General features: G+C 46.4%; 1 protein-coding gene and 1 long non-coding RNA gene across 11 annotated transcripts in view; one reads left to right on the top strand and one right to left on the bottom strand.

Moving 5' to 3' along the window:
• HIPK2 (homeodomain interacting protein kinase 2) overlaps positions 1-17,153 on the top strand; it is a 177,627-nt gene that overhangs the window by 25,384 nt on the left and 135,090 nt on the right. The window lies entirely within an intron of this gene.
• LOC138923834 (uncharacterized) lies at positions 3,294-15,452 on the bottom strand. The gene is made up of 2 exons (XR_011438007.1): positions 14,366-15,452; positions 3,294-6,269 (listed from the first exon to the last, which is right to left on the bottom strand). It is a non-coding gene; the product is annotated as an uncharacterized lncRNA (long non-coding RNA).

The raw sequence follows: 17,153 nt of genomic DNA, 5'->3' as shown, positions 1-17,153 counted from the left end.
CCATCGAGCTTCCCAGGATCAAAGAGATGGTGGAAATGCGGCCACTTCAGTAATTCTTGCTACCAGAGAAGGAAGACATTCCAAGTCCTCAAGAGAAGCATAAAGGTTTTTAGTTCTTTTAAACTAAATTTTGCATGTGGATTTTCATCTAGGAAGAACTCAGTGGTCCATGAACAGGGTGTTCAACATCCGCAGCAAACGACAGCTCGCTTCTCACAGCTCTTTCTCTCGGCAGTCCTCGGCAGAAGCTCGAGGCGCAACGCCCAAATGCAACTCAGCGAATGGAATTCTAGCTTCTACTCGTGTGGTTTGATGCGGTGCCAGAACCCAAAACACCCAGCGGAATTGCTAGATTGTCCATCCAACAGTCTTTATAAGCGTTGCTTCTTTTAACTGGTACATGTGTTGTGTGTGCGTGTGTCTATGTGTGAATAGGTGTTCATATGTGTGTGCATGTGTGTGTATATATATTCATATACTATATGTATAAGAAGAGAGAGTTTGGGGTTATATTCTGTTGCCTTCCGTGCTGTATTCTCACTGACTGAGGCTTTAGGAATCGACCTGGTAAGGTTGAAATCTTCTGTGGAAATTAAGGACTCTATTTGAAACACTCACAGAGGAGAGTTCTATTTTTGTAAATAGGATAATTGGGTGGAAAACTGTGCTAATATCTATCTTTATTTAACCACTCCCAGGGACAAATCCTAACTGTTAAAACCATGAGGCCATAAACCAAGAAACCACCATTGACTCAGGGATAGCATCATCTGTCTCCAGGCTAAATAGTTAGAGAGAGTGGGGAAGTTGAAAGCCAGGCCAATCAGTTCCATATTAATGTCTCGCATGTATGAATGGAGGGTGGAAATGAGAAGGTAGACAGAGGCAGGACAGTAGGGAGGAGGGAGAGTGGTCAGTGATGCCCCCACCAGCTGCCAGGAATGTTATGTAGTGAGAAGTTATGGAAGAGCATTTTGGGAAGTGTCAAATGAGAGAATTGTGTCCTGATAGAGGTGATATTTATTCTAAATGACTTGATGATCTGTCCTCATGCAGGTTTGAGGGGTAGTTGATGGCAGCACAGCATGGATTGTTATACAGTGTGTACAATACCAGAGTAGGAGGTAGGAGTGGGAAGCCAAAGAAACAGGCATTTATAGAGCTACTCCTGTGTACCAGGCATATCATGAAATGGTTAGGAGAGTGGCTTTGCAGGCAGAGAGACCTGGCCTTAGGCTAGGTTTACCCAAATTTCCTCATTCAAAAAATGGGGATGATGATGATGCTTTACTCCACGGACTCAGGAGGTGTCAGGAGTATGTTGTCAGCGCTCAGTAAATGTTAGTTATCAGAATGATAGCCATCAGTAGGTCTCTCTTAACATAAAGTGAGGTGGAGCTCATGCTCCCCATTTTACAGATGGGAAGACTGAGGCTTGAGGAGGTTAATTACCTTGTCAAGATCTTTTATCCAGTAAGTGTCAAAGCTGGGATTCAAACCAGTTTTCTTAGCACTAAAGCCTGTTGGTTTCCTCTGCTCCATGCTGCCTGAATTTATAGATAACTCTCTTGTATGTTACAACTCAGATGTGCGGGCCAGGAGCCAGAGCACTTTTCTGCGTGCACTGTGCTGGTGGCTAACTTTCTGTTCGTGATCACATTGGACGAGCTCAGGCAGTGATTTGTGTGATGATCATGACAACCGAGCCCCATGTTAAGGAGTCTGGAGAGATCTTTCCCATTTGTGTTTGCCATCCTACCGGGAGAACATACCCACACAGTGAGGTGGTTCCCCTAGGTGAACATGGAGGAACTTACCAGCACTGTGTTTTGTGATAGTTGTGAGAGTTTTCCTTTTGCACTTTTGTCCAAGTCCAGGTTTCTGTTTTTGGCCCTTGTTCAATCTAGTAGAGAGGGCTTGAGTTGACTTGTTGTATAATGGAAACAGCCTTGTGTGGCATAAGCCTCTGCCTGGGGTCACCACCTGCTGCCGCAAAGCTGGGTAGCTAGCAACTTCTTACAGATCTTTTCAGATTAATGGAATGGAATGATGGAGGAGGATGGTGGGCCGGGGGAGTGCTTTCTCTTGGAGGCTGTGAGGGCCTGTTATGGGTTAAATTGTCCCCCCCCCCCACACACAAATGTATATGTTGAAGTTCTAACCCTCAGTACCTCAAAATGTGACTTTCTTTGGATATAGGGTCATTGCAGATGTAATTAGTTGAGATGAGGTCATAGTGGAGTGGGGGGAGCCTGATCCTGTAGGACTGGTGTCCCTGTAAAAAGGGGAAATTTGGACACTGACATGCACACAGGGAGACCTTCATGTGAACAGGAAGGCAGAGCTCCGAGGGATGTATCTACAATCCAAGGGACCCCAAAGATTGCCAGAAACCACCAGAAGGAGGCCTGCAACAGATTCTCCCTCACAGCCTCAGAAGGAGCCAACCCTACCAACAGCATGACCTTGAACTTCTAGCCTCCAGAACTGTGAGACAATAAATTTATGTTGTTTAAGCCACCTAATTTCTGGTACTGTGTCACAGCAGCCCTAGCAAACTAATAGCGGGCCCGTGGAGAAATAGTGACTTATAAACTCCAGAAGAGATATGAGAGTCACTCATGTGCTTTGGTTCAAGTTTCCATTGGAGTGTGGGAGTTGGATGTCAGGCGGAGAGTTCAGGAAGTACAAAGAAGAAAAGCAGCAGAGACGAGCAGACCAACTTCTGAAGAACGAGAGTGTTTGTCGTATGAGGGACGTTGCTGTCTGGCGACCTTTTACCTCACTGGATTTTTTTCAAGAAAGCAATTTGTCCGTTAGGGTTGGAAATATATTTTCTTTGGTACCACAGGGTGACGATCTTTTTAAAAATTGGCCACCTACAAGTTTAAATTTCACCCTCTGGGACAGCTTTGTCTAATAGAACTTTCTGTACTGATTATAATATTCTAGATCTACTCTCTCCAAAATGGTAGCCACATGTGGCTGTGAAGCACTTGAAATGTAGCTAGTGTGGCTGAGGAACTAAATTTTTAATTTTATTTAACTTTAAATTGGCACTTGTGGCGAGTGGCCACCATGTTGGACAGTATAGACCTGGACTCTAAGGGCAGCACTGGGCTAGGGCCCAAAAGAGACAACTGAGGTGCCTGGATTTTTAGTGAGCTCACAGGAAGGTTGGGCTAACTGGTCACCCTGGGTTTGCCAGTGCTCTTGTGTTTGTTGTATGGTTGTATGTGGTCCTGTCCTCAGCTAATGGGGCTCTGGTGGTAGTAAAGTGAAGAACACAGGCAGAATTTTCTAGATGCTTTACTATAAAAAGATGCTTTACACAGGGCTTTCTGTACCATTACTTCTCAGAGCCCAGATTATCTTGGACTGTTTAGTGCTCAGTAGAGAGATGGGGCAAATTAATCCACGTGGGAGGAACTGGGGAAGCAGGGTCTGTGGGTCCAGGTGGGCTGAGAAGTTGATTTCCAGGTTGTGTGTGGTGGCCCCCGATGTGCTCTGGGAGGCCTTTGACCCCAGCGGTAGGAAGGCGGGGATGTCCAGATTAGACCTCCCTCTCTGAAGGCGAGAGGGGCGCCCTTGGAGTTTTTGAACTAGATTTGTCGTATGCAGGTGCCTGGTAAGAGGTCCTGGAGCTCAGGCCCCCGCTGCACCCCGCTGCCTGGATGGCTGCTGCGTGGAACAGGTGACCAGACGCTGCTGTTTTGCTGAGAGTGCACATGGGATGTTTCAGAATCTAAAATGGAAGCCCATCCGGGCATTATTAGATGCAGTTTCACACCGGAAAGAACGAGTCCCCGTGAATGTTTTGGCCAGCCCTGGACAAATGACTGTTGTCTCTGTATCACCACTGGCTTTGGCTCAGTACCCAGTAAAATTTTAAAGTTCCTTCTTTTCCCAACTCTACTTAGTTCTCATTTTGATTTCACAGAGAAGTAAATGGTTCATCAAGTCTTATGACTTTTCTAAACCTTGAGACAAACGAGGAGGGTCATGTGGAGACCCCGTGTGTCAGAACGGCCCCTGCCTCTCCCCTTGCCCCCTTCACTGGCAGACTGGACTCTATGCAGTGTAGGGGTGTCGTGGAAGGCAGGGGGTGTTCAGCTGGAACTTCAGGGTCTTGGAGGCGGGGTTTTAGTTTGAGAAGAGGTTAGGGAGAGAAAAGAGGTTGAGGGAAATGGCTTGTCAACCTTCAGCACATCTGGTACTTGTGCCATGTGCACGGCGTCATGCTGGGGGCCTTAGGGGACAATAATGAGCAGTGATGGCTAGTAGTAACTCATGCTCATACGGATGGTATTCCAATGTATTAGCCCACCGAAGCACAAGCTTTCTCTTCTCCAAGAACTTCTAGACTCATCGCAGACAAGATTAAACAAAACAACGCAAGATATCAAGTGGCGCAAGGTGGTGTGTGATGAACACTGTCAGAGAGGCGCAGAGAGAAAGCCCTGAGGCCCCGAATGACCAGGGACGCTTTATTTGATCTGGCCTTTGAAGGATGGCCTTGATTTGGATGGGCGGCGAGGGAGCCTGAGGCTGCTCCAGGCAGTGGTGCACGAGGCCCGGCTCGGGGACAGTGGGTATCTAACTTGGTGTGACTAGAACAAGTTACAGGTCACAGGTTTTTCCATTTGAATGTAATTATTTGACTGTAGTAGCCATCAGCAGATGGAGGGTTCAGAAGGACGACACTGAAATAATTAATAATTTGCAGATGCACTCGGCAGCCCCCGCGTCTCAGCGTGCCTTTCCGTTCCAGCAGGATACACGCAAAGAGCGCTCACGGCCCCATCTGCTCTGCTCCTCCCGGCTCTATCTTTTATTTAATAACCTCTCTGTGACCTATTCATGTGAGGTCATCCATCTCGTTTTCTCTTTTTCTGTGTTTAAATAGTCTTGGCTGCTACTTGCCGTGAAGGGCTTAACTAGTAGTGGGTGGGATTGACCTCTCGATTCAGTAAACATTTATCGAGTCTGGGACAGTGCTTGCAGTGAGCAGACTAAAGAGGAGGTGGACTCTAGCCCTCAGGTGGGGGAGGACTTAGAGCCGGCGGGCCCAGCCCCTGCCCGGCATGGCGGTGGACGTGGAAGGTTAGCAGAGTCTTTAGCTCGGGGCTCTGGGAGGAAGGTGATGACAGTACCGTCAAGGGAGAAAGGGAAAACAAAAGGGGGAGTAGCTTCATGGGCTGGAGACTAGCACTTTCTGTCAGTCAGCGATGCTTTGTCCAGAGAGTGCTGTTTTTTCTACAGGAACCGTTCTGCAGTTGTTGTTAGCTGTCATCTTGGCCAGAAGCAGCATGGGGAGGTGGGCAGACGTGGCCTCTGGAGTCAGCAACTCAAGCTTAAACCCTCACTCCGTCTCATGGCTGGGCTTGATTTAGGTTTGAGACGGGGCATCCCTGTGGAGACATTAAGCAGGCCTTAAAAAGACCCCCAACTTGGAGTACTCAGGACCCCGTAGTTACAGTGTGAATTCCTTCGGCTTCAGCTTTCCTTCCCTTCCCTTCTCAAGTGGTTCCCCACGGAGTCACTTTAGATTAGGGGGGAGGAACTTTCTTCCTAAGTCTCCCTGGCCTTTATCCTCACACTTGAAGGCTAAATCCAGAACTCCTCGTTCCTGCTAAGTAGTTCAAAAGCCCCGAGGGTTCCTTGCAACAGTCGCACCCTGGTGGGACTTTTCAGAGCACTCCTGGGGTTAGGAGAGAGATTTCAGGGGAACCGCAGCATAATGTGAGCTATAACCGGCTGAGTGATCTTCTGGCTGGATCTGGATGTGAGGCTGGCATGTTTGAAGGCTGCTGAATACCTGTTGACCTGCTTGCCCCAACTGGGTGAACTCCATCTACCTTTTGATTCCTAACTGATTGCAGTGAACAATATACCAGCTTGTCTTCTGTAAATCGAGAGGGGAGAACGTTCCTACCAGCGTTGCCGCCTTGGTTGGACAGGTCAGTTGACTGCCTTGAAATTCTACTTATTCATCTGTAAAGTGAAGGGATTTGCCGAGATGCCCTTTAACGCGACTTCTAACACTAGCACTTTCTGTCGGTCAGTGATTCTTTGTCCAGATAGTGCTATTTTTTCCATAGGAACAGTTCTCCAGTTGCTGGTTAGCTGTCATCTTGGTGAGAAGCAGCATGGGGAGGTGGGCAGAACGCGGCCTCTGGAGTCAGCAGCTCAGATTTAGAGCCTCACTCCGTCTCATGGCTGGCTGTGCAACTCTCAGCAGTGAGCTAATCCTCGCCAGGTTTCCTCACCTGTAAAAGGAGGATGATAACATGCATTTCAGATTCACTGGGAGATAATATGTATCAAACATCTACCATTGTGCCTGTTTTTTGAACAGCTTTATTGAGCTATAATTCACATACTGTAAGGTTCATCCTTTTGAAATACAACTTGTTGAGTTTTAGTATATTCACAAAGTTGTGCATTGAGCACTATTGTCTAATTCCAAAACGTTTCCCTCCTCCCAAAAGAAATCCCATGCCCATTAGCGGTCACTTCCCATTCTTCCCTCCCCCTAGTCCCTGGCAACCACTAATCTACTTATTTCTGTGGATTTCTTTCCATATAAATGGAATCATACAATATGTGGTCTTTTGTGTCTGACGCCTTTTGCTTAGCATATGTTTTCACAGTTCATTCATGTTGTCCCTTGTATCTACACTTCATTCCTTTTTATTGCCAAGTAATATTCCACTGTATGGATGTACCACATTTTGTTTACCCATTAATCACTTGATGGACATTTGGGTTGTTTCTACCTTCTGGCTGTTATGAGTAATACTATGAACATTTGTGTACAAGTTTTTGTGTGGACATATGTTTTCAGTTCTCTTGGTATCTTCTTGTGGTTTTGATTTGCGTTTCTCTAATGACTGATGATGATGAGCATTTTTCATGTGTTTATTGGCCCTTTGTATATCTCCTTTGGAGAAGAGTCTATTTAAATTCTTCACTCATTTTAAAAATTAGGTTATTTGTCTTCTCCTTGTTGAGTGGTAAGAGTTCGTAATATATTCGACATACTGTGCCTGACTTTTAAATAGGCATGCAGTCAGTGTTGGTCCCTCTTCCCAGGTTTCTCATGAAAGTTTCTAACCTTTTAGAATTGCCCAAATACTGAATCCCCATTATCCTGAGTCTTAAACCCTACCCTTCTGTCTTGTCCAGAGCTCTTAGCACAGAGCCCTGAGCCATTCTGGCCCTGGAGCCCAAATCTGGACCGTGGCGCAGCAGTGGACAGCTTGGGTCTGGAAGTGAGCTCTGGCAGAATCCATGGGGGCACTGGCTCTTTCTAAGTCTTGTTTTTTCTCCTTGGAGGACTTATGGGGTAATTGTACCGCTTTTTTGCTGTTTCTGCACCAGGGTATCCACCATCCTGTGCTGTGAGCATCTGGATGTTGGGGCTGAGGACCACAGGGAGATATATCTGAGAACATTGTCTTCTTTCCACGGTGCCACTGGCAAGATGAGTAACATATTTTCCAAGAGTGATCTGGTGCTTTTAAGTCATATATAAAAATGTCCCAAGGAAAATCATGGGTCTATTTCAAAGAGGAGGGAGTTTTATGGGAAACCCTTGAAGCTGTTGAGAGGACCTGGAACTAATTCTCTGTTCCCAGAACTGGGCTCAGTGTCCCTGAGACACGTTCTATACTGTGCTGCTCCGTGGCCTTTGCAGTCATCATCCTCTTTCTTCATCCCTCCAGCCTGGCGTGGGTAACCATCCCCTTTCTGCTGAGTCAAATCCAAACCCTCCCTCAAGGCCAGCAGGGTCTCCTGCCCCTCCCAGAGCCTCTGAGGTGCTCTGTAGTTCGGGAGCCTTCCTCCTGCACACCAGGGGAAGAGGTGCCAACAGAGAAGTGAAGGCCTTGCAGCCCTGCCCGGACCGTCCCCCAGAGAGCCATCTCCACCAATTTGTGAAACTGCTGAGCCACAGATGTGCCCCGAGGACTTGGCCTTTCCTTAGATGTGGATTTGAAGGGTTGTGGACAGACATTATTGATTACTTCTCTTAAGTCAGTCAGGACAGTTTAAAATCTCTTTAATGCCCAGGAAATTTGCTTTGGAGGACAAAGCCAGCCCAATTGCATTTGGATGATGCTTACTTATTTTAAAAGGGTAGAAAGTACGTCTGGATACGTGAGTCCCTTATAGGAACAACTGTGCACAGCGGCGCTGTGTCTGACTCTGCTTCTCTGAACATTTGGACCTGCCTCTACTTGGCTGCCGTCTTCTTGATTTCGTAGAAAAGCACATTCTACCCTCAGAAATTGTGCCATCTAGTTGGAAGGATGAGATAAATGAGAAAATTATTCACTATTAGAGTTGGAAGATTCCTTGGGGATTACCCTAGCCAATATTTTCCAATCTTCTATCCTGACCAAAAACCATTAAGTGTTTCATGTGGAAAAAAATGTTTTTCTTTGATAAATAAATTTGAGCCATGGAGTATATTGTGTGGCTCTCTTGAAATTCTTAAAAAGTGTGTGTTAGTATTTTAAAGGCTCTGAGAAGTCCTGCAGTAAAGACAACAGCTTAATTTGATTTAACCCAACATTTCTTAAACTCATTTGTTCTCAATTTTTTTTCCTTCTTTTTCCATATTAGGTATTAATAGCTCACGGGACACTAAGCACACTTTGGGAAACATTGTCTCCTTTACAGACAATGAAACCTGTGTTCAGAATTATTAAGTGACTTGCTCAAAACCAGACATGAAACCAAATTTTCTAACTCCTACTCCATTGTTCTCTTTACAAGTAATAACCACATCATGTTGAATGAGGGTGCATGACGTTTAAAATGTTGTCATTTACGTTACTAATGAAAAATATACAGACTTTAGAGTACTACTGACATGCATTTGAACTCTGGTTCTGTCATTTTACTAGCTTACGACCTCAGGCAGCTAAGCCCGCTAGTCTCTCTGAGTCTCTTTTTGCTTCTGTAAAGTGAGGATAATAATAATGACTCAGGGGCTTGTTGGGAGGATTAGATGAGATGGTATGTGCAAAGATCAAGTCTGTGTTCATGTCTCTGTTTCCTCAGACTTTTCCCGTTATACCTGATGTTTGGCCCAAATATCCATGGTTTTAAAAGGCAAGCATGTTACAGGCACCAAAAAATTAGTAATGATGATCATAATGGATATTATTGAATGATGATTGAACGAATGAATGCACATGACATAGGAGTAATTACCTGTGGAAAGTCAGAGCTATGTTGAACTGCTAAATATTCATAGAATTAAGGGGAAAATGACGGAGGGACGGTCTAGGGCGTGTAGATTGGCCAGCTGTGTCCGAGGTAAGACGTGTTCAGGATCTCAGGCCACGCCACCTGCATTCCCTTTCTCCATCCCCACGACGCAAAAATGTGGTTGAGGTTTCTTCATTAAATAGATAGCAGTTTGCCTTTGGAATACAATTTATTTTAAAAGGTTTGGCAACAAAGTTTGTCCTGTGGTGGGAAAGGTGAAGGATGAGTGAAACATTGCCAGCGAATGGGACAACGCAAGGCACAGAATTCAGATGGCGGAAGGGACCCAAGGGGCTGCCCAGTCTGTGGTGGAGCAGAGGTTTCTGCAGGGCTGTGAAGGGAGCTGACTGTAGACGCAGCCATTCCAGAACTTCTCTCTCCCTTCTCCGCAGAAATCGTCCTTCCCTCACCAGGCCATCACCGCACCCTCTAAACTTGCCTGCGTAGCTTTGGAATTTGTACTTATGCCTAGGAATTTAGTCCAGTGCCCTAACACGGAGCCCAGGCATTTGTTTACTGCTGGCTTGGCAGGGCCACATGCCCGACGCTGAATCACCAGTTGCATTGGTGGTGGGCCTGGCCGCTTCCCTGGGCTTCAGTCCATGTGTGTACTGGTCTTCTCCTCACACTGGAATACATCGGGACTAACAGGCGACAGGCCTCAGAGGACCAGCCTCTTTGATATCTTCCTCGTCTGCTTGCTCTCTGAGTTTCTCATGGCCTTTGCACTCCCCAGGTTCCCTCTGTGCCAGTGGCTCGGCAGGCGGTTTTAGGAGCACAATCTGTGAGTGGTAGTAAATAATGCTACCCCGGGCTTTGACCAGTAGCACAGACAGCTTTGCCATGGTGAGGGGACAGTTGGAGAGAGTGCCAGCTTGCATCCCGCTGCAGCTGCGCTGTGCACAGAGAGCCTCTTCATCTGGCACCGGCGTGCGATGTGCCAGACCTTGTCTGCCATGCCAGGTGCTGGCGCATTCTCCAGGACGATACAAGGCTAAGCATGCTGCTGGCGCAGCGCGAGTCACAGCTTCCCTAATTTATTTACCTCGAATCAAACAAACCCCGACTCCTGCTTTGAGTGTAGACTGTGGTATTTCACAGAATGACAGAAGGGCAGCCGTTTCTATAGAACTGCCTTCTGTGGGCTTTGACTGGGACCACTGTATGGCCTGACTCTTGGGGACTTCAAGCGGCCACTTCAGAAAACAGCGTGGCAGCTCCTCGAAAAGTTAAACCTAGAGGTGCCACACGAGCCATCCATTCCACTCCTGGGTCTACACCCAAGAGAAATGCAAACATTTGTCCACACAGACTCTTGTACACAAGTTCATAGCAGCCAAAAAGTAGAAACAAGCCAAATCTCCATCAGCTGACAAGTGGATAAACTAACGTGCTCTGTCCATTCAATGGAATATTATTTGGCGATAAAAAGGAATGAAACGCTGACACTTGCTACAAGGTGAATAAACCTTGAGAAATTATGTTAAGTGAAAGAAACCAGACACAAAAGGCCACATATTGTATGATGCCATTTGTATGAAGTGTTCAGAATAGGGAAATCCATAGAGACAGAAAGATTAGTAATTGCCAAGGGCCTGGGGTGGGAGAATGGGAGTGGCTGCTGATGGGTGTGGGATTCCTGTTGAGAGTGATGAAATGTTTTGGAATTAGACAGTGATGATGGTTGCACAACTCTGAAGATATGCACAACCACTGCACTGTACGTTTTAAAAGGGTGACTTTATGGTATGTGAATTATAGGTCAATAAAGCTGTTATTTAAAAAACTGCCTTGAACTTACCATTGTGGTCTAGTCCTTTGTGGACATATGTGGGTCAAGTGGAAAGATGGGGGAGGGCCCTGGGGGGAGAGGAGAAGTGTTGATCTTGCTGCTGGAAAGAAGCACCAAGTGGCGGGTTTGGATGACAGAAGCTTTGGAGGCACGTTGAGTGTTCTCTGGGATCCACGATGTTCAAAATTTTGGGATGTCCTGAATGTCCTCATCCCAACCCCCTACCTGCAAATCATTTCCAGGTGGACCCTGTTAGAGTTCAGGGATTAATGAGCAAGTGCTCACCCTCATACGTTTTAAAGAACATTTTATGTGGAAATAATTTTAAACTAATTGAAAATTTACAAAAATGAAAATAATACAAGAAATAGCCCCATACCTTTTACCCAGATTCGCCAGTTATCATTTTATTCCATTTGCTTTGTCATTGGCGTGCGGTTGCACGCACACCCTCACATTCATTCTCTTTCGTTGTCATATGTGTATTTGTGTACATACATACATATATATTTATATCTGTAAAAGCTACTTTTTCTGAATGATTTGAGAGTAAGTTATAAATGTCGTGGTTCCTTTACTTCTGCACCATCCAATACAGTAGGCGCTAGCCACAAGTGGCTATTTAATTAAAATTCAATAAAATGTAAAAGTCAGTTCCTCAGTCGTGCCGGCCATCTTTTCAAGTGCTCAGTAGCCACCTGTGGCTAGTGGCTCCCGTGCTGGACAGAGCATCTCCAGTGTGACACAGAGTTCCGGTGGACAGCACTGCCTTCCTTAGGGGTGGCTAGGTGTGTTTCCTGAGAATAGGGAGCTCTCCTACATAACACTGCACACGTGCAGCTTTAGAGGACTAACGCTGACACTGACAGCACTTCTCTCCAACCCATGGTTTCTGCTCCAGTTTTGTCAGTTGACCCAGTAATGTTCTCATTCCTCCTGGAATGAGGCCTTCAGTCGTGTTGGAGTCCTGCACCAGCTTGGTTTGTGCTCAGGGGAAGCGTGTGGACCACAGACTGTGAAGCTTTGAGTTGAAGGGGTTCCTTTCCTAGAGACCCTGCTTTCCACAAACTCGAATCCTTTCTCTCCCTCGTGTGTGGGGCCAGCGAGCATTGCCCCAGCTCTCGATTGACTGATGTCTGCCCCTGGGGGAATAACGCCCCCTCCTTCTGCACTGACTTTCCGTCTCCGAGCAGGTGTGGCTCTGCTCTTAAAGCAGCAGGGAACGTCCCCTGTGAGAAAGAAGAAATTGGCCTCCCCTGCAACAGCACTGTTTTTCTTTGTTCTGATAACGTTTTCCAAATTTTAGCCTGCAACTGAAAAGGGATCGTGTTGTCCCTCGTTTGTTTTCTGTTTTACGGCCGAGTTGTGATCCCGCAGCTCTGCATCACTTCATGTGGCCCAGGACCGACGGGGCACAGAGGAGCTTCCTGCGCCCGACTCCTCGTGTGCTGGAGGCCAGGTCTGCGGGGCCGTGGGCTGCCCGCCCAACATTTTCAAGAGCTGCTGACCCCAGTCATTGTCGGCTCACTTTCCTCCAGTCCAAGGGAAAGCGGACTCCTGGCAATTTTCAACCATGCTTTGGGTGAAAAGTGGGGAAATGAGCAAATTGCAGAGTGGTTTCTACTTTTGAACTAACGGGTGTTCGAGCTTATCCTCCGAGGGATTCCTGGTGACTTAATGGGATTTTGTGGCATGAGTAAGTGTGGAAAACAGATTCCTAGCCTGCTGACTTCACTTCCATAGAGGTCCCCTCCCCCCACTATTCTTTGCGTTTTCTTGGAGTAAAAGCTGGGAAACAAGAAATCAATAGGCTTATTCTTTCACCTTTCTTATATTTCCATTTGCCCCCTAAAATGTATTCTCATACTTTCTCCCACCTTTTATTTTGATTCAGCATTTCTTAGAAGAGAAAAATATTTAGGAAGGTAAGAGTTACTGAAGAACTCAGTGGGAATCCTGTATGAGCTATATAGTTTGAGCCAAGAAAGAAAAGGGAAATGGATTCATGCAGAGAGAGTGGAAATGGAGCTGATAGCTTCATTTTCTGCTTAACTAAAAAAGAAGGCAGAAGGCCTGGCTGGCAGGGTCAAGCCCACAAGGCGAGCTGCTGAGAGCCGTGAGGTGCGGGATGGGCAGTGAAGGCAAATTGAGTGTATTTGATGCTGGCGGAAGAACCAGAGTGCTTTCACTGCATGCAGCCATCAGAAGGAAAGCATAAATTCAGATGTTCTCCATTGATACCTTATGTGTAACAAGAGGTGCCCTCATTGGCTACATTGTTTTGATCCACATGCTTCTAGAAGGGTTGCTGTGTGTTTTCATTCGAGAGTTGTAGGTCCCTGTCCCTCCTGGACCCCCAGCCTCAGGGTTAAGGTTTTATGTTATCTGATAGCATCCTTCCAGCTTTGGCAGGAGAGCGTGGTCACGAGACAGTAACTCAGAACCAGGTGAGAGCTGGTTTAGTTTCACATCAGCTCTGGCCTTGGTGATACACTCGCTGAGAATCGGGAGGCTGGGGGCGCTGTGCCCTCTGCGTCTGCTGTCTGGGTTCCCTCAGGGAAGCACAGCTGCCCCCTGGTCCCTGGTGTGTCTGAGCTCCTTCTGGCAGCAGAGTTGCCGCACCCGCCGCCCACCGGGCCTGACCGTGAATACCAGGGCATGCCTTCCTCTGCCACTCCAAGACGGGGGGCGGGGGGGGGGGGCACTGAAAGGGACCAGCCGTCTCCACATCTGTCACGTGACTGCCAGTTACCGCGATTCCTCTCCTGCCCCCCCTTCCCCCATCACTTGCCACGGTCTTTAGATTACTCCTCAGTCTCCTTTCTGTGGCCTTGCTTTACATTCCCGCTGACGCCACCTTTCCTTCAGGATCTCATCTCACAGGTGCTCCTCCAAGGTGGACAGGTAGCCTCTAGGCCCTTCCCGTGAGTCCATTTTCCATTCAGAAGCCTGACTAATCCTCTCCTCCCCTTGCAAGCAACTCCTCGCTGCCTACAGGATACAACTGAAACCAGGCACTGAAGGCCCCCCGCACCTGACTCCAGCCCATCTTTCCACATTTGTTCACCACTCTCCCCGCGGGACCCTCAGCTCCGCTCACGTCTATTATCCATTGTGTTCCCTTTGGATGACTTGGGTCCTGTTTTATCTTAAGTTATTTTATTTTTATGTTGTGTCTGCAAACTACCCCAGGTCCTGTGGGAAGTCAATGGCTTATAACTCTTGAATAAAAACGGGGCTAATCTTTTTCCATAACCCTGATGTGTGTCCCCTGGCCTCTGCGCTTCAGCTTACCCTCTTCTTCCTCTTGGGATGCTGTCTCCTGGGCTCCATCCTCCCTCCAAACCCTGCAGCAGTCAATCAGTAACCGTTCCCACTGCCTTGTGGTGTCTTTTCTCATATCACCTGTCTCATCACGTTGGTCTCTTGAAAAGCACTAGTGCTGTTTTTCACAATGCCTGCAGCCCTCCTACAACCCTTGGGGCTGCTTGAACATAGTGGGCACTTAGCAGATGTTTCTGGATGCTCACCCTGGCCTCTAGAATCCTCAGCGTGGCAGATTTGGAAATATGACATCATAAATTCATCAAAGATTATTGGGTTCTGAAGGACTGATTCATCCTAACTAACCTTATAGAAGACCGATCAATCCGAATCATTTAGAGAGAGAATCTTAACGTGCCAGAGAGGCTGGGCACGCGTACACAAGAGCATTTCCTCCCTAGTCAGAAGGTTCTTTCTGGAATCAGCAAGAGATCAGAGATTCCCTACTGAGCACAGACTGTGAATAAAAGGCATATGTGCTTTTTAGGACACCTATAAATTATGACAACATTCTCTGCTCTAAGGCTAGTTCTCTCTAAAAACCTGGATCAGGCATCTAGAATCAAATTCCCGCTTCCCTCCTTAACAATGAAGGACCTCAGACTCTCGTTTACAGACTTCTCTAAGACGACTGCCGCTCACCCCTGTAACGTTACCCCTCTTTATTCTGGTGTGCTCAGCATATTATAGTTCCCACGTTTATAGATATTCTTGTTAATTACATTTCAGGTTGATTATTTGTGAGTCACAGATAAGGGGGCATCTTAAATCCTGGTCTTGTACTTTTTGAGGATGCCTTCTCTTAGGATCTGCAGCTCTATAAATTAGTACAGTACAACAACCCTACTTGGAAAATCACAAGTGCTGTGCCTCGATTCTAGGAGTTTCAGTGTAAAACCCCATGTAAAGAAGGAGTCCAGAACTGTGTTCGTTGGGCCGTTAATGAATCAGTGGTACCCTGGACCTGTGAGCAATGCTATTTTTAAACCCATGGCTGACTTCAGTGATAAAGAGTGTACAGAATGTGCCTTGCCAAGCTTGTGAGCCTTCCCTGAGTAATACCCATGGCTATTATGATGTCAGAACTTGAATATTCTTTACTAAGAACCTAACCAGTGCATCATGCAACTGGGGGCAGGGGGTGAAAAGTTCATCTTTCCCAGAGAAAACAGCAGCACAGGGCATAAGCTGATTCTCCCATTAGGTCATATAAGCCTGAATTTAGAAGTGCCAAGCTCTTATGGTCAGTTTGAAGAACAGTCCCATTTCCATCACCAGAAAATCATATGTCTCAAAGTTTCCAAACCAAATGAGAGGCATTTGTGACAGCTGATCCTACGCCTTCCACTTGTTCAGGAAAGTCATTGGGTGGTGATTAGAGCGGGCACACCTGAAATCATGACAGCTGTGAGGGTCGGAGCTGTTCCATCATTGACACATTGATCTCATGAAGCATTTTCACAGGGCACAGAAGTGATGCCTAAATATGAGAGATATGGGATTGAGCTATTTAGAATTTTTTAAGTTGTCTAAAAATATGTGTGTTCTGGTTTTGATGGGTGAGCACGCTGAACATCAAAATATAGTGACATTAAACCTCTTTAAATGACTCATTAGGGATAGCATTCAGGAAAATGACAGTGCTAGTTAGGATGGGGTAAATTATGCTGCAGCAGCAAACCACCCCCACATCTCAGGGACTTAAAACCGCGAAGATTTGTTTCACCATCATGATGCCTGTCCTCTGGGGTCAGCTGGGGTCTCTGCTCCTTGGTATCCTCGTTCAGTTCTTAGGCTAAAGAGCCTCTGCTCCCTGGATCATCGCTGGTGACCTTAGCAAGGGAAAGAGGAACGACTGGGCAGCTTGCACACTGGCTCTGAGAAGCTTCTGCCCAGAAATGACACTTCCCACTCATTTTTTATTGGCCAAGGTTAATCATAGGCCTAAGACTAACTCTTAAGTTACTTGGCTTGGATGACCTGAGTTGTAATGGGTTTCCAAAGTGAAGGGCTCAGGACAATTTATTGGAAAGAAATATATTGGAATATGTATGTTTTATCATACATATTTTAATCATCCTTTTAAATTTTCTGTTTGGTGTGTATTTAGTAAACATACTGTAGTAGTAAAGTAGAACATATAATTTATTCAAAATAAAGATCCCATGTATTAGGAGTGTTCAATTTTTTTCTGATTCAGTGCTCAATCAAAAAAGCTTAGATCATAGTTTACACAATAGACACAAGTCTGCAATAAGCATGTTGCACTTAGAACCTGGGTCCCAATTAGGACCAAGGGAGTGCTTTTGATTAATGAATTACATGGAAAAGAAATGCGCACGTTTTTAAGGTGAAGTAGGTAAAATATAGAATCTGTACTTGAATCTTCTGAAGCCCTTCAAGTTTCCCAGGCATCCTCTTCAGAGTCGTTGGAAGTTGCTTTCTTCCTGACCTAACCTGCCTTTCCTTGACCAGTAGCGTTTGAGATAAGTACAAATGAGCTTTTGTCCCATTTCATTGTTTTTCTGCTTCCTTTGTCCGGTCATTCCGAAATAACGTACTGAACCCCTCGAATGTGCTAGGCTTTGTTCGGAGCTCTGGTTTTCATCGCAAAGAGCAGTGTGCTGACCTTGGTTAGGTAAGCCTTGGTGAGCAGACCAGCCTCCGTCTCCTCCTCTTTCACTGGACACTTATTTAGGGCCCACTGTGCTGGGCACTGTTCTACGTGCTCTGTATATACTAACTCATTTAATCCTCA

Source organism: Equus caballus, chromosome 4, assembly GCF_041296265.1.
Source record: "Equus caballus isolate H_3958 breed thoroughbred chromosome 4, TB-T2T, whole genome shotgun sequence".
Classification (NCBI taxonomy): Eukaryota; Metazoa; Chordata; class Mammalia; order Perissodactyla; family Equidae; genus Equus; species Equus caballus.
This window is presented reverse-complemented; position numbering and strand designations above follow the sequence as displayed.